General features: G+C 44.4%; 1 long non-coding RNA gene across 1 annotated transcript in view; it reads right to left on the bottom strand.

Moving 5' to 3' along the window:
- Positions 1-16,695, bottom strand: part of Gm41997 — a 41,148-nt gene that overhangs the window by 22,298 nt on the left and 2,155 nt on the right. Inside the window, exon 2 of the long non-coding RNA XR_878675.1 lies at positions 15,510-15,612. This is a non-coding gene — a long non-coding RNA (predicted gene, 41997). The remainder of the gene's footprint in view (positions 1-15,509; positions 15,613-16,695) is intronic.

A 16,695-nucleotide genomic window follows, 5' to 3' on the forward strand; every position in this document is an offset into this window, starting at 1 on the left:
GTTCCAGGACAGCCAGGGCTAAACAGGGAAACCCTGTCTCAAAAAAAAAAAAAAAAAAAAAAAAAAAAAAAAATCAAATCTATTTGAGTCCAATTTTTCTTTATTTCCACTTTAGCCAAACTATTTTTCTAAGATGAGAAGTTGTTATATACAGACCAGGCTGTTCTAAAGTAGCCATTCTCCGGCCTTAGCCTCCCAAGTGTTGGGATTACAGGTAAGTGCCCCTTGTCGGTTGCCAAGCTAACTACTTTAAACTTTGAAAAATGACTGTTATAATACAAGCTATTACTTTGCATGCCAACCTATAAAGTTAATTAAACAAGAAAGAAAATATCTGTTAATTGGACAGCTGTCTTTGATTTAGGGTAACAAGACTTCATGCCTCAGACATCAAAGCAAACCAAAGTGATTCTTTCTTTCTGTCGAGTTGGAACTGTAGGAGAGCCATTCTGGAGAACACCCTGCGGAGTAAAAGGAGATAGAGCCTCCTGAAGCTGCTGCTGGAGTCCTGCTGAGCGGAGCAGTCCTCCTCACTGATAATAATTACTAAGGGCAAAACATTGATAAAGCATGCGCAGGAAGATGTTTGTCACACTATGCTTTCAGTTTTAAAGCAGTCAAAAACTAAAGATTGCCCAGAATATTACACTAAGAGTAAAGCTTACAAGGGTAAAGAAAGCTTAGCAAAGTTTAGGTGAAAGAAAAAAAAAATGAAGACAATATATTAAAATGCTAACAGAAACCTCAAATGAAGCAGAGTGAGTCATGATAATCTCAACCTCCCTGGTTATAAAACGGATTTAAAACCATCATAAACATTTAATGCTTGAATCCATTGACTCTGAGCACTGCTCTCATACAGGAGACAATGTGCATTTTGAGACATAAGTCCAAAGAAGTGACTTACAAATATGGAGAGAGTTCTGACAAACAAGAGACATAGATGTGATGTCTACTTGAAAACATAGTTCTCTCATAAGTGAATTCTGCACCATGTGTCCCCAGAGCTTGCCTACAGTTTTTCACTTTGTTCTTTCAAAATCTCAGTTCTTCAGTCTGGAGGTTTAGGGGAAAAAAAAAAGACATTCAGAAGTAGGAACACATACTTTTTTATGTCTGAAAATATTTTGGAAGTAGTAAATACACAGTTAAAACTACAAAGCCAATTTTGGAGAGGGGCAAAGTGGGTTCCATTCACACCTGGAGTTAGGAATGAACGCTACGTGGAGAAGGCTGGCTTCCGGGGAAAGGCTTTCCAACCACGGAAAGAACGTCAGGAAAGTCTAAAGTTAAATCGATAGCATCGCAAACTTCATGGCAAAGTGCTGAATAAAGATGTGGTTACAGATTAAAAATTGACTCTGGCTCAGGGGAAATTCGTAAAGAAGGGACTCAGTGCACTGTGTCACGTGGGTGGCGCAGCAGCAGGCTGGGGGGCGGGAGAGGGGGTGCTCTCCCCGCAGAACTTGGGACACAAGTTAAGACTTTAGACCAAATCAGAAAGGTGTCCCTCTACCCTTCTTAACCAAGCTTAATCTTAGATGACCCTGGGTGTCTTCGTCACTGTTCTATTGCTGTCAAGAGACACCATGGCCAAGGCAACATACATCAAAAACATTTAATGGGGAGCATGCTTACAGCTTCAGAGGGTTAGTCCACGTCTGATCGTCAGGAAAGGGCGCAGGGCAGCAGGCAGGGAGGGGCTGGAGTAGTGAGGACTGGGGAGAACTGGGCCTGATGTGGCCTTAAATCCTCAAAGCCCACCTGGAGTGACACACTGTCTGCCGCAAAGCCTCACTCCAACTGCTTCAAAACCTACCTGGGATCAAGAATTCCGATATCGGACAGCCATTGTCATTCTAAGCACCACGCTGGAGTGCTTGCTCAGTCCACACCTCTGCTTTGTGTTGGTGGTGGGGACTTTGTTTAGTTTCCTTTGGTTTTTGGGACAGGGTCTGTAGCTCTGCCAGTCCTGGAACTTACTATGTGGACAAGGCTGACCAGGAACTCACAGATATCTTCCTGCCTCTGCCTGCCTCCCAAGTACTGAACTGGTTGTATGCCACCACAAACACCTAGGTTACACTTCTGTTTTAAGCATAATTTCAGTTAAGAGTAATATTTGGGCTGAGGTGAAATATGTATGGTTGTCTTTGTTTATTTTTGTTGTTTTTGTTGTTTGTTTTGTTTTGAGACAGGGCTTCTCTGTGTAACAACCCATCTGGGATTCAAGGCATGTGCTACAGTACCAAACTATAAAATTTTAAAAAAATGTTCTGTTTGCTAGTGTTGGAGGTGAATGTCTTAAATCTGAAGGCAGAGATAGATGGATCCTTGTGAGTTCGAAGCTAGCCTGGTCTATATATCAAGGCAGCCAGAGGTACATAATGAGACCATACCTTAAAAGAGGAAGCAAAGTTTTCCTTCTTCTTCATTCACCCCAAAATTAATTACAGTAAAATTTGTGTTCTGAGTCCTGGACATATATATATATGACTACATGGTAAAATGTCTGCCTACAACGTACAGGGTCCTGGGTTTGATTCCCAAGGCTACCCCTCAAAGCTTCTGTTTCCTTCCTAAACATGAAAATGAATGGCCCCATAATTCCACCTGGGCTTCATTGATGGTATTTGCTTTTAGTAGGAATGAAGACAGGGGCAAGTAACACTGTGTGTGCTTTGCTGGAAGACATTCTCTATTCCTGAAGAGTATTGTAAACGTTTCAATAAACCCATTTCACAACCCTGGGACATGTCATTTACTTGTTGAGATGGTTATAAGATATTCTTCACAAAGTAGGGGAATTGGATGAAACAGGCCATTCTCCATTTATCTATTATTCTCTTTGACAAAAAAATACAGACTGGATTTTTGTTTGATTTTTTGGTGTTTTGAGACAAGGTCTGTCTCTGTCTCCCTCTCCCTTCCTTCCTTCCTTTCTCCCTCCCTCTCTCTCTCTTCTCTTCCTCCTTCCCTCCTTCCCTCCTTCCCTCCTTCCCTCCTTCCCTCCTTCCCTCCTTCCCTCCTTCCCTCCTTCCCTCCTTCCCTCCTTCCCTCCTTCCCTCCTTCCCTCCTTCCCTCCTTCCCTCCTTCCCTCCTTCCCTCCTTCCCTCCTTCCCTCCTTCCCTCCTTCCCTCCTTCCCTCCTCCCTCCCTCCCTCCCTCCCTCCCTCCCTCCCTCCCTCCCTTCCTTCCTTATTTTTGAAACAGAGTCTCACTGTGTAGTCCTGACTGGCTTCAAACTCACAGTGACCTATCTGCTTCAGCTTCCCAAGTGCTGGGATATGTGGTGTGCACACCAGGTCAGGCTAGAGAGTTTGTAGCAAGCCTACTTCTACCTTCCAAGTCTTCTCCTTTCAATGTGCACTGCTATGCCCAGCTCAGAGTAGTTGGTAGTAAAGAGCATCTTGTTAGCACACCCTTGGAAACTGTTCTTCCGTATATATAAATGGTTCTAATCGAATTTTGCTCACCATTCCTGCTATAAAATACCCCACCCCATAAACAACAACAATAACAACAAAAACAATGGATATTGGACTCTCAGACATTTTCAGCGATGGTTCCCAAGATGGGGAGGCTGGCGTATGGTCTCCTTCAAGGCACTACACGTAAGCCTAAGTTTGTCATTCACTGTAGCCCAGGAGCCGAATCTGAGCCCAGAGCATTACCATGATTCACAGGCTAGCTGAGTGCCTGATTCACGCCTACTTTCCTATTGACAGTAATCCTCCTTAATACTGTAATTGTACAATATACTTCTAGTGGAATTCACCTGGAAAACCTCTAAATTGTGTAATTAATTATACCCACATTCTAATATAGTACCTTATCATGAAGCCTGACAGTTCCCCCCCCCTGGCAGAAATCCAGCATGGGGGTCTGTCACAGGTACGTGGTGAAACCTCTCCAGTTTGTGGTGTATGTGTGCTAATTGTATAAATTACATATATTTTTGCTAAAGACAAAACAAAACCAAACCCTCAGGGTTAAGTCAAACATCCGCTGTTTTCCTGGGACACCCAGGCTTGGAGGGGAAAGGAAAAAGAGGTGAGAAGTTCTTTCAATTATTTTCTCCTGTTTCTGCAAACATTTCCAAGTGTAAGTGAAGAACTTCCATGGGCACATAAAACTGGTTTATGATGAGTTAAGGATAAAATGTGTTGTTTCGCTTCTTACTATGGAGTTGCTGGATCTTTGTTAGCATATACTATGGCGCTCACAAAGGTAGATATGTACCTCAAACTGTTTTGAACAGAAAACGCCCCTTTAAAACAAACAGTTTCACTGAGGTAAAATTTACAAGTGATGAAATTCACTTTTTAAAGGGTATAATTCAGTGACTTTAAGTGGATTTATAGAACTGTGATGTCATTACCTAAGTCCAAATTCCTAGCACTTCAGTCTCAAACTCATCTTGTCCTCTGGCTGCAGAGGTGGAGAGCGCCTGCTGCAGCTGTGAGGGCTGGGGTTCAGGTCCTGGGGGCGGGCGGGGCAGAGACAGGGGCACTGCTGGGCTCCTTGGCACCTAGCCTAGCTGAGAAGAAAGAACTGTGTGTTCAGGGACAGATTCTGCCTCAAAGGAATAGGCAGGAGATGATGGAGGAGAAGCACCCAGCCCTTCCTCTGCTCACCTTAAACCCAGGTACAAGGACACATGCCTGCGCATAGGTCACACAAACAAACCTCTAAAAACATAGAAAGATCTTATCTCTTTATCCCTACCAGCTTTCCCCACCTTCGGCCTCAGAGAACCACAGTCTTTTTCCTATTTTTATACATTTCTCTTTTTTGGAGATTTTATATATAACTATATCCACTGCATTTCCTCCTTCAGAAAGCATGCTATTTTCTTTTTTTTTAATATTTTTTATTACATATTTTCCTCAATTACATTTCCAATGCTATCCCAAAAGTCCCCCATACCCTCCCCCTCCTCCCCCCACTTCCCTACCCACCCATTCCCATTTTTTTGGCCCTGGCGTTCCCCTGTACTGGGGCATATAAAGTTTGCCTGACCAATGGGCCTCTCTTTGCAGTGATGGCCGACTAGGCCATCTTTTGATACATATGCAGCTAGAGTCAAGAGCTCCGGGGTACTGGTTAGTTCATAATGTTGTTCCACCTATAGGGTTGCATGCTATTTTCTTTCTGAGGTACACCCATAAACTTAGTAAAATGTATGGGCACCATGCTTCTCTTGATTGCCAAGCAGCATCCACGCTGACTGGCCCCACCCAGTTATCAGTTCCGGGTCATCTTCTGGCTCCAGGGACAGCTCGCCCGTGAACATTCAAACATAAGCCTCTGCGTGGAAACACATTCCTATCTGTTTTTAAAGGTTAAAAAAGAGTGTGTGTGAGGGAGAAGTTGTGTGCTTGAGAGAGAGTGTGTATGCGTGTATGTGTGTTGGAATTACTGGCAGCACATACCCAGGTTTCTGTTTACTTTCTCTTCTTTATTATTAGTGTGTGTTTGTGTGCTTGGGCATTTGTGCCATAGCAGCGTACATGTGCATATGGAGATCAGAGGAGAACTGGATGGAGTTGGTTCTCTCTGCCAACGTTTCTGTGCTTTCTGGGAACCAAACCTGTTCACCCGGCTTGCTTTGTAAGCACCATCATCTGCCCAGCCATCTCATAGGTCTGCTTTTCAATTATTCCTTACTACTGTGAGTGTGTGTGTGTGTGTGTGTGTGTGTGTGTGTGTGTGAGAGAGAGAGAGAGAGAGAGAGAGAGAGAGAGAGAGAGAGAGAGAGAGAGTCCATGGACAGCATGTGAGTCAGAGTCGGCTCTTCTGCTCTCTCTGGGTTCTGCACACCAAGCAGGTTCACCAGGCTGAATCCGCATCACCAGCCATCTGTTGGCCCTTTATTCTTTTTCTTTGTAAATTTTTCTCTTATCTTTTTTTACTTTCTCACTTGTATCTTTTCAAACATAAGGTTGTTGTTATTGTTGTTGTTGTTGTTGTTGTTGTTGTTGTTGTTGTATGTGTACATACACTTGTGAACAGTGAGGGCAGTGGTGTGTGCGCCATGGTGTGCTTATGGAGGTCAGAAGACAAGTGTGGGGACACAGGCACGTGTGCACCCATGTTCCCATGCCTGGCACAACTTTTAAATGTTGACAAAGTCGGACCTATCTCTAAACAAGACTTGCATGGTTCTGCTGTGCCTATAAAAGTCTCAAAGACGCGTTCCCACACTCTCCAGTGATCTTACAGTTTAGTTCTTACACTTGGAAGTGTGATTCACCTGAAGCTAAATCTTGAGCGGGGTTGCAGCTCAAATACGCATATCATGCGCAGGTGGAAAGCCACCTGTCCCCTGCTGACTCGCTTTGGAACCTTTGTGGAAAATCAATTCGGCTTTACTATGTTGATGCTGTTCTGACTCTCCAACAGCAAAGCTAGAAACTGTTTCCCCAGTGTCTTTGTTTGTTTTACAGAGGAGCCCTCTCCCCACCATCCAGGGCTCCCACAGCAGCTCTAAGGCTCAGACTTCTGGCATCCTCCTTAAACACTGTTCTGGGCTCTCACTTGGATTTTTGTAAGCTTGAGATGTTAAAAGGCTGAGTGCTGTGTCTGAAGCCACAGAAATAAAGACAATTTCTATTAATTGACTTCAAGGACACCACACAATGTGGCTGGGAATGTGGCTCAGTAGTGTTCTTACCCAGCATGCCTCAAATTCAGGGGTCCATCCTCTTCACCTCATAAAATAAGGAGGGGAACACAGGCCCAGGATCTCCAAGACCTATGGAGACTGAGGCAGGCAGACCTAGGGAGACTGAGGCAGGCAGACCTAGGGAGACTGAGGCAGGCAGACCTAGGGAGACTGAGGCAGGCAGACCTAGGGAGACTGAGGCAGGCAGATTGGTTCAAGGGCAGCCTGAGTACACAGCACATAGGTCAGCCCATTCCCACCAGGAGAATTCATCTCCAAGGTCACAGACCTAGAAAACACTGAAAGTCCCCAGTACAGATCCTAGAGCAGTCACTGCCTCACCAGGGACAGGGACAGGGACAGGGACAGTTTGTTTGCAGTGAGCAGCTGCAATTTAGCTAGAGATCCAAGGAGGCTAAGTGCTTTGCCTATGTTTCCTTCTGCTATCCCTAGATAGCAGAATTCTGTTATCCCTAGAAAGAATTCTTTTCAAAAACATAATATTGAAACAGCATACTGTCTCACAGATAATCACATACAAAAGTTAAAACACGTGACTTTTGGGGCCTGACAAACACAGAAGTGGATGCTCACAGTCAGCTATTGGACAAATCACAGAGCCCCCAATGGAGGAGCTAGAGAAAATACCCAAGAGGCTAAAGGGGTCTGCAACCACCCACCCACCCACCCACCCACCCAGAGCTCGTGTCTCTAGCTGCATATGTATCAGAAGAGAGCCTAGTCGGCCATCATTGGAAAGAGAGGTCCATTGGTCTTGCAAACTTTATATGCCTCAGTATAACAGGGCCAAGAAGTGGGAGTGAGTGGGTAGGGGAGTGGAGGGGGGAGGGTATGGGGGACTTTGGGGATAGCATTGGAAATGTAAATGAAGAAAATACCTAATAAAAAATGAAATTAAAAAAATACGTGACTTTTATATTTTTGGTGTTGATGTGTTGTTTGTTTGTTTGTTTTTAAAATTCTCTCTCTCTTTTTTGGTTTATTTGTTTATTATTTACTTATTCTCTTTACATTCCACTCACTGCCCCCTCCCAGTTACCCGCTCCCACAATCCTGTCCCCTTCCCCTTTCTCCTCTGAGTGAGTAGGACCCCATGTATATCCCCCCACCCTGGCACTTAAGTCTCTGCAAGGCTAGGGGCTTCCTCTCCCATTGAGGCCAGACAAGGCAGCCCAGCTAGAAGAACATATCCCACATATAGGCAACAGCTTTGGGGCAGCCCCCCCTCCCGCTCCAGTTGTTCCAGACCCTCATGAAGACCAAGCTGCACATCTGCTATATATGTGCAGGGAGGCCTAGGGCCAGCCTAGGCCAGGTCCAGTTCTTTGATTGGTGGTTCAGACTCTGAGACCCCCAAGGGTCCAGGTTAGTTGATTCTATTGGTCTTTCTGTGGAGTTCCTATCCCCTTGGGGATGGTTTTAAATTCTTGTATGCCAAATAAAACTGTTTAGCATGCCGGGCATTGTTGGTGCACGCCTTTAATCCCAGCACTTGGGAGGCAGAGACAGGCAGATTTCTGAGTTCGAGGCCAGCCTGGTCTACAAAGTGAGTTCCAGGACAGCCAGGGCTACACAGAGAAACCCTGTCTCGAAAAAAAACCAAAACCAAGGGCTGGTGAGATGGCTCAGCGGTTAAGAGCACTGACTGCTCTTCCAAAGGTCCTGAGTTCAAATCCCAGCAACCACATGGTGGCTCACAACCATCCATAATGAGATCTGACACTCTCTTCTGGTGCATCTGAAGACAGCTACAGTGTACTAATGTATAATAATAAATAAAAAATAATATATAAATAAAAGAGAAAGAAGAAAGAAAGAATTCAATAAATTATGATTAAAATACTAACACCATTCAGTTCATTTAACTAATTTCATTTGATCATTGTCCAGCCCTTTCCTGGCACATTTCCAATAAATTATACTGATTTCTCAAATGGTGATATTATAAAAAAAAAAAAAAAACCAAATCTAAAAAAAAAAAAGTATGGCATAAGAGAATTAAGAATGGGGCTGGCCAGATGGCTCAGCGGGTAAGAGCACTGACTGACTGCTCTTCTGAAGGTCCTGAGTTCAAATCCCAACAACCACCCGTAACGAGATCTGACGCCCTCTTCTGGTGCGTCTGAAGTCAGCTACAGTGTACTTATGTATAATAACAAATAAATCTTTGGGCCGTCGGAAGCAGGGACCGATTGAGCAGAGTTGACAGGAGCAAGTGGGGTTGACCGGAGTGAACAGAGGTCCTAAAATTCAATTTCCAACAACATGAAGGCTCACAACCATCTGTAGAGCTACAGTGTACTCACATACATAAAAATAAATAAATCTTTAAAAAGAGAATCAAGATCGGCTTTTTCTCTGTGTAGACAGGATTCTGACTACTTCTGTTCTTGCTATACTTCTAAGTTAAACGTTCATCTTAGCTTAGTTCTCATATTCTTTTCTTAGCCGGATTTGAGGAAAAGCTCAGAACTGTCTTATGATTTGCTCCTTTGTCGCTTGGCTTTCTGAAACTGCTTGGTGTGTATTAGATGTCAGAAGATCCCCCGGAGCTGCTTGGAAACTTACAGTTGCTTACTTGAGATGGGCTGTGAGCATCGTGTTGCTGCCCTGCGTGCATGCCCGGGTGCCCCCGAGAGCAGGTTCTCAGAACGTGAGGTGCTAAGCGATTCGCGTTAAACAGTGACAACCTCAGCCCTCCCTGACCTTGACCTCTCCGGGTGCGAGGCTGGATGACGTCACAGTCTGCCAGCGTCCGAGGCGTGGTTCAAATGTGGCTTCAATTTCACACAAATGCCAGGACCCTTATGTTGTCTCTACCGACTGTGGGCAGAGCTCCCAATTCTGCTGTAGAGGTTTTCAAAGTCCCCAGTGCCCAGCTGCACAGCGGGGGGTGGTGGGGTGGTGGGGGTAGTGGTGGGGGGGTGGTGGGAGGGAAGATACCAGAGCTGGGGGGGGGGTGTCACTGCAGGCAGTTCCCCTGGAACCGGAACTAAGGGACAGACATTTGCATATCTCCTCCAGGAGTATCAAAGTCTGGAAGACTTTCCGCCCCAAAGAGCTGCCCTAAAATGAACCTAGAAAGCTATTTCCCAGGGACTAACTAACCTGAGGCTGCGTTCCTCTGCAGGAGCCAGAAAAACGGACAAAAGGACTCCACTCCAGAGCGCATTACTTTTTCACACACTTGGCTAAGACTTTTCTGAGATTAGAGAAATTGGAAACTAATATGTTTGAAGTCATATATAAAATCGATATTGTCAAATGCTGGGGGATGGTTACCGTAGGATCAGTCACTGCTTCAGGTTCACCGTTACTTCGAGAAAGCTTCCATTAAAGAGCCCCGCTGTGCAGCTACAGCTGAGCTGTGGAGATTTCCCTGTGGCGCTAAGGATTCCCCAGCATACCACAGAGCTACGAATTGCATATTCATGGTGAATGTTAATGGCGCTGAAAAGCCATGGATAGAACACACCCCCACCCACCCCACCCACCCCACCACCCCACCCACCCCACCCACCCCCGCAGAAAGTGAATGGTAAATCTGTATCTTCCACTAAGTTGATAATAGTTGGTTATAAATTGGTAATTAAGTACTTTCACTCTTCTCTTCACAGTTCCATTTCTTCTAAATCTTGCAAAGAGGAAGAAACAACCCTTTGAACCTGATCCTGTCTTGACCCCAGTCCCTCAGACGGTTCATGGAAATTGCCAGAAGGAGAGTAAATCTTTTAGAGTCAGCCTCTGGTTTCTGTAGAATTGGAGCGTGAAAAGCGAGGTACCTGGAGGTGAACCAGGCTTCAGAGTGTCCTTTGGAAAGGCCAGAGAAGTTTCTGTGCGATGGTGTTTACATACCCTAACAACCTTAGTCTGTTTGAAGCAGAGCTCAGCCTCTGTATTGGACTGCGCTGGGGAAACCTCACACTTTCTCTACCCAAGGAATTGAAGTTTATTCCCAGGGTAATTGAACCTGAACTCCCAGTGTTTGTTGTGCCTAGAAAACTAAAAAGAACTCTCTTGTTTAAGGAGCTGTGGTAGATTAAAGATGTCTGGGCAGTTTTAGCTGGCTAGCATCTCCACTCCTCAGAGGCGGACTTATTTCTTCTTCCCTTGCCTAGGGACCCATGCTGGAACTGTTCAGTGACCAGGAGACCACAGACTAGTGGTCAAGAGCACTATCTCTGACTCTATGGGATGCGTATTCTACCCTACAGAGAGCTGAGGTTTCCCGTGTAGAGGACAAGGCTCAGCCTCCAGCCTTCTGGGGAGCTAACTGATGCCTCGGCTCCAGCCACCTTTTCAAAGCTACCACAGGACACAACTCTGAATGTCTAATTGAGCCATCAATCCACTGAAGCTAGAAAGCAAATGAAAGTGGTTGTCATTGGAAGCTGCAGTTTGTTACAAAGTAATAAGGACTAAGCTGGAGTGGGTGGGTTGGGGAGCAAGGGGGAGAGTATAGGGGATTTTCTGAGAGGAAACTAGGAACGGGGATAGCATTTGAAATGTAAATGAAGAAAATATATAATAAAAATAAATAAACATTAAAAAAAAACCCAGAAAGTAAGTTTTTTGCTGTCACCTTTGTTTTTTGTCTACTGGGAAAGGCTTTGTTTTGTGGGAAGCTCTGCAGAGAGAGCTTTTGCCTGCCCTGTGTACTGTGAGTTGCAGAAGGCAGAGAGTTCTTAGAGACATTGACCTTCGAGGCCTAGGCTGGTCCAACAGGAGGAAGCAGATAGATGCTGTGTATAAAACCAGACAGGCAGACTGCAGTACTGAGGTTGTGAAGGTTAAAGGGAGAGGGGAAGAGAGAATGATAAAAATAGATGCATAATTATTCAAATAAAATGTTTACTCATAAGCCACATAGAATGGTTTAGCCTACTCCATTTTTGGAAACAGTGTCTAGAAATAATACCCTTTTCATGCCTTAGGGTTCCCTCTGAACAAGTCCTTCATGAGAAAGTAAATAAGAATTTTCTCTTTTTTTAAAAAAAAATGTTGTTTTTTCGTTTGTTGGTTTTTTGATTTGGTGACACACAGATCTTCCTTTATAGCGACATGTGACAGTTACACTTAGAGCCCTTGGCACAGTCATGATGACTCACTTACACACTGAGAGAGACACCCCAGCACACCTACCTCTCTCATCCACAGACATAAATGCTTTCAGGCCTGGAGCCTCAGATAGGATGCTTTTCAAATCAGCCAACAGGAAGAATTATTTCCGATCTTTATGCTAACAGAATTACTAAGGACAGAAAGGTGTCTATTTGATATCAATCTCCCTTTTGTAATATTTTAAGAATTCTCTAGCCTCATGGATTTGTATAAATGTTCTAGGGCTTATTAAAATTAAATTTTTCATCATTAGCCCTTAAGAAAGTAAGACTGGGTGGTGCAGAAATTGTGGGAGTGGCCAACCAATGACTGGTCCAGCTTGAGATCCACACCATGAGAGGGAATCTACCCCTGACACTGTCTGGAGGGCCAGGAACCAGAGGTCGAGAGCCCAGAGACCTTAGATAGAGCTAAACATGACTGGCAAAAAAAAAAGAAAAAAAAAAAGAAAGAAAGAAAGAAAGAAAGAAAGAAAGAAAGAAAGAAAGAAAGAAAGAAAGAAAGAAGATTCTCAATGATACTCTGCTATACTCATAGATAGGTGTCTAGCCCAATTGTCATCAGAGAGACTTCATCCAGCAACTGATGGAAACAGAGGCAGAGACCCACAGCCAAACATCAGGTGGAATCCTACTGACATGAGGAGGAAACTTTGTAGAAGCCTGAGGGGTCACGGACACCACAGAAAACCACAGAGTCAATGAACCTCCTAGGGGCTCACAGAGACTGAACTGCCAGCCGGGAGCCCGCATGGGACTGACCCAGGCCCTCTGCACATAGGTGATGGTTCTGCGACTCCTTGTGGGAGTCCTAACAGTGGGAGCCAGGGCTGTCCCTGACTCTTGCCTGCTTTGGTGACCCTATGTTCCTACTGGTTGCCTTGTTCAGCCTTATTACAAGGGGAGGTGCCTAGTCTTATTGCAAACATGTTGTTTGATATCCATAGGATTCCTGCCCTTGTCTGAAGAGGAATGGATGGGGGTGCGGAGAATATAGGATAGGTAGGGGGAGGGACTGGGAAGAGAGGAGTGGGAGCTTCAGGTGGGGGGTAAAGCAATGATGATGATATTTTTCCTTTTAAAGATCCTAATCTATGCCATATACTCATTAACTTCCCATATCTCTGATGGGATTTCTGTTCGTCATGCTTTTTGGGTTGATTCCTTATCACTTAATCTCTCTGAAGTATGTGTCCTGAGCACTGGAGTATATGTCTTCAATTCAGGATTAAAATAAGTTACTCGCCTATTCAACTCTAGTCTCTTTCGATGCCATTTTTTGTATTATCTATCAACTAAAACACTGTTCTCTGTCTTTGATCACTGTATTATTTATTATATAATAAATATATTTCATGTTTAAAAAGAAAGACTAAAAGCAATATTTGAAAAATAAGGCTTGTGCTACTTCAGATAAATATGTACAATTTTATGTGTTAAGTAAATGAGAAGAAATTAGAAGACTTTGAAAAGATCTTATTTTATTTTAATTTTGTGTATGTGTTTGTTTTTTTATGTGGGTATGCGAATGTAAGTGGATGGAGGATATGATTCTGACAACCAAACTCTAGTCTCTGGGAGAGTATTCATACATATGTGTTTATGTATATGGTATATATGTATAGTCTATTTGTTTTTATTTTATGTGCACTGGTGTTTTGTCTGCCTGCATGAGCCGGTGCCAGGTCTGCTGAGACTGGAGTTATAGACAGTTATGAGCTGCCCTGTGGGGCTGGGAATTGAACCCTGGTCCTTTGGAAGAGCAGTCCATGTTCTTAACCATTGAGCTATCTCTCCAGCCCCTGGAAAAATATTCTTACTAAGCCATCCCTTCATCCCCTAAAAGACTTTTTTAAAAGAGGAATTTCATGAGACACAGAAGGGAGTTACCTGGCTATGTACTAAAAATGTAAAACTGAGTTCAATTTTCATAAATAACAATCTGTGGTTGAGACCACTTTATGGCCCTTAGGTAGTGGTAACAAGACTATTCTCTCAAAAGTCTTCCAGGAGACTGGACATATTGCTCAGTGGTTAAGAGCACTAGATGATCTTTCTGAAGACTGAGGTTCAATTCCCAACACCTACATGGTGGCTCACCACCATCTATAATTACAATGCGTATGTGTTGGAAGGGGGGTGGGTGGTCTGCTACCCTCCTCTGTCACAGCCATACAGTGGTGCATAGACATACATCCAGGCAAAAGACCTACACATACATAAACTTTAAAAAAGAATAAAATAAAATAAAATAAAATAAAATAAAAAGGTCTTCAACAAAACTTTATGTGGTGATGGAGGCCCAGAGGGAGTCCACCGAGAAGTGGTTCAAATCCACATTGTTCCCATTCCTCCTTTCATTAGAATGCTACTCAGTGATTTCTCAGAGGGCCCCATTTCTGTGCTGTACAGCTCTCTCACCAGAGGAAAGCTCATTGTACCTTATGGTAGGCAGCAGCTTAACTTTCTGGTAAACCAGCCTCCTCAATGCAGATGGATTGAGACTGAGACCAAGCCTATCCATGAGGCCCAGGTCATCCAAAGCCACGCCTGCTTGAAACACCAGTTCTATGGTCTCATGCCAGACTATGCTATATGGAAGGTCCCCATGTGAGTGAGATCAAAACTGGGTTAGGACCCCACCCACCATGTTCGCTTCTTCAGCGCCTTCTTCCCGCTCGCACCTCCATGGGAGGCAGCCTACTGCATGGGGAGTGGTTGGGGATGTACGGACATGACGGAACCTGGACACGGAGTTCTGACTGTGTGTGACCCCAGGCCAGTCACTTTATATCACTGGTTGCGGTGGGGATTAGATAACCTCTAAAGTAATAGGAGAAACCACAGATGTTTCATAGAATCATGAAAGGGGGCTCATTGTCTCTTCTATTTTAAAAAGAATACACTATCCTTGATCGCATTTGAGCTAAGTCGCCTTCCTTCCTTCCTTCCTGCCCTTTCATGCAGCAGCGAGAAGATGGCAGGAAGGAGTCATGGGTGAGCAATGTCCTACCTCATAGCATGAGAAAAGGATTATCAGATTAGGGCTGAAGAGCATGGAGAATGCACCATGGATACATGAGTAACCACAAAGGGGAGGAAGTGAGTGTATTCTAGAGAATCTGGAAGTAAGGCTCTGCAGAGTTAAAACTGATGTGGTGAGCTGAGAGAGCCATTGGAGACAGCCCTACAAGGTCTACCAAAGCCTCAGGCGTGCCTCTCTCCCCCTGGGAAACTCCCCAGGCTATTGTAATCCCAGACTTCTGGAGGTTGACTCAGGAGGATTTGAGTTGAGGCTAGCCTGGGCTTTACAGCAAGTCGGGAGACCAGATTCATCCTCCTAGAGTCTCTGTCGAAAACAAACAGAACGAAACCAGTAGGGCCAGAGAGGTGGCTGAGGATCAAGGGTACCTTTTGCTTTTGCAGAAGTCCTGGGTTGGGTTCCAAGAACCCAAATGGCAGCTCACAACTGTCTTTAATTACTGTGTCAGGAGATCTGGGTTTTTTTCTGACTTCTTGGGTCATCAAGGGTGTACCACGTGGGTGCACAGACATACATGCAAGGTAAAACATTCATACACAGAAAATGAAAACAAATATGTAAAAATATTTTTAAAAATAAAATTAAAAAAACCAATCAACAAACCAACCAAATAAACAAACAATGTTGGAAGAGATGGCCATGTGGTTAAGAGAGCTTACTGTTCTTCCAAAGGACAGGAGTTAGCTTCCAGCACCACCTCATGGAACTCACGATCATCTGTAACTCCGTCCCTATGAGAGCCAAGCTCCTCTGGCCCCGAGCCTGTTCACATACAAACACACAAATAAATAATAAAATAAATATTTCTGGAAAAAATAGAAGTAAAACACGTGAAAATAGAGAGATCTAAATACTTCCCACTTTAAAGTATTTAAACTGTACATTTTATTGTTTTTCAGGGGTGGGGTTCCATGTTTAGAAATGAGATTTAAAGAAGGGTTGCCAGGTGAACAGTTAAGCAGCTTCCGGCTTCGTGGAGAGGAACCGGCAAAAAGCAGACTCAGAAGAGGAGAGGGGGTCTTCTCTGTGCCTGGCTTCTGCGCTGGGGTTGCGGTGTATTGCCCAGGGCAGCACCGCGCATGCCTGTGTTCCTGTATCCTCACAATAAATCTCCAGGTAAACATTGCAAAGCACCGTATAAAAATGGGCAGGAACAGTCTTGTCCAGCGCTGGGCTGAAGGCGAGATCGCTAAAGATAAAGCATGGTCTCAGTGTGGAAGGAGAGAGGGCCAGCTGGCTGGAGGCTTCTGTGGGTCTTTAACCACGCCCCTCCCCTCGCAGAGGCCCCGCCCTGGCTCACTTCCTCGGGAGGCCTCCTCTTCCCTGCCCTCTGATCCATAAAGAACTAGGTCAAGGGTCCCCAGATCAGAAAATTTCCCTAAATGGCGATTCTTCAATTAGCTGTTAACCAATTCCAATCAGCTGTTAATAGTATCAGAAAGAGTACCATCACTCTTTACTTCAAATTCAACCATTTGGTTGGCTAAGATTTTTTTTTCTAGTCCTTTCTCTTACTCTTAAACAATGGTCATCTTCTCAAGTAGATTACAACAAAACAAAGCGTACAGTTTGACGACACAGGGTGTAGGTGGCCCTCTTGGGGGTCAGCATGAAGATGGCAGGAGATGGGCATCTCACTACCCAGCGTCTCACACAGCAGCCCAGCTGAAAATCTTGCTGAGACAACCAAACAAAACGTTAGCTGTTCCTTTTATCCAGCCAGAAAAATCCAGTAGTTATACTCCAGCCTCCTGCTCTTGTTTCTGCTCAGACAACTTTGCAAATGTAGCACTGAACCTAAATTTTGCCTTTTCTCTCCTGACACTATCACTGTTCAAGAAAGCC

The sequence above is a fragment of the Mus musculus genome, chromosome 3, assembly GCF_000001635.26.
Source record: "Mus musculus strain C57BL/6J chromosome 3, GRCm38.p6 C57BL/6J".
NCBI classification, from domain to species: domain Eukaryota; kingdom Metazoa; phylum Chordata; class Mammalia; order Rodentia; family Muridae; genus Mus; species Mus musculus.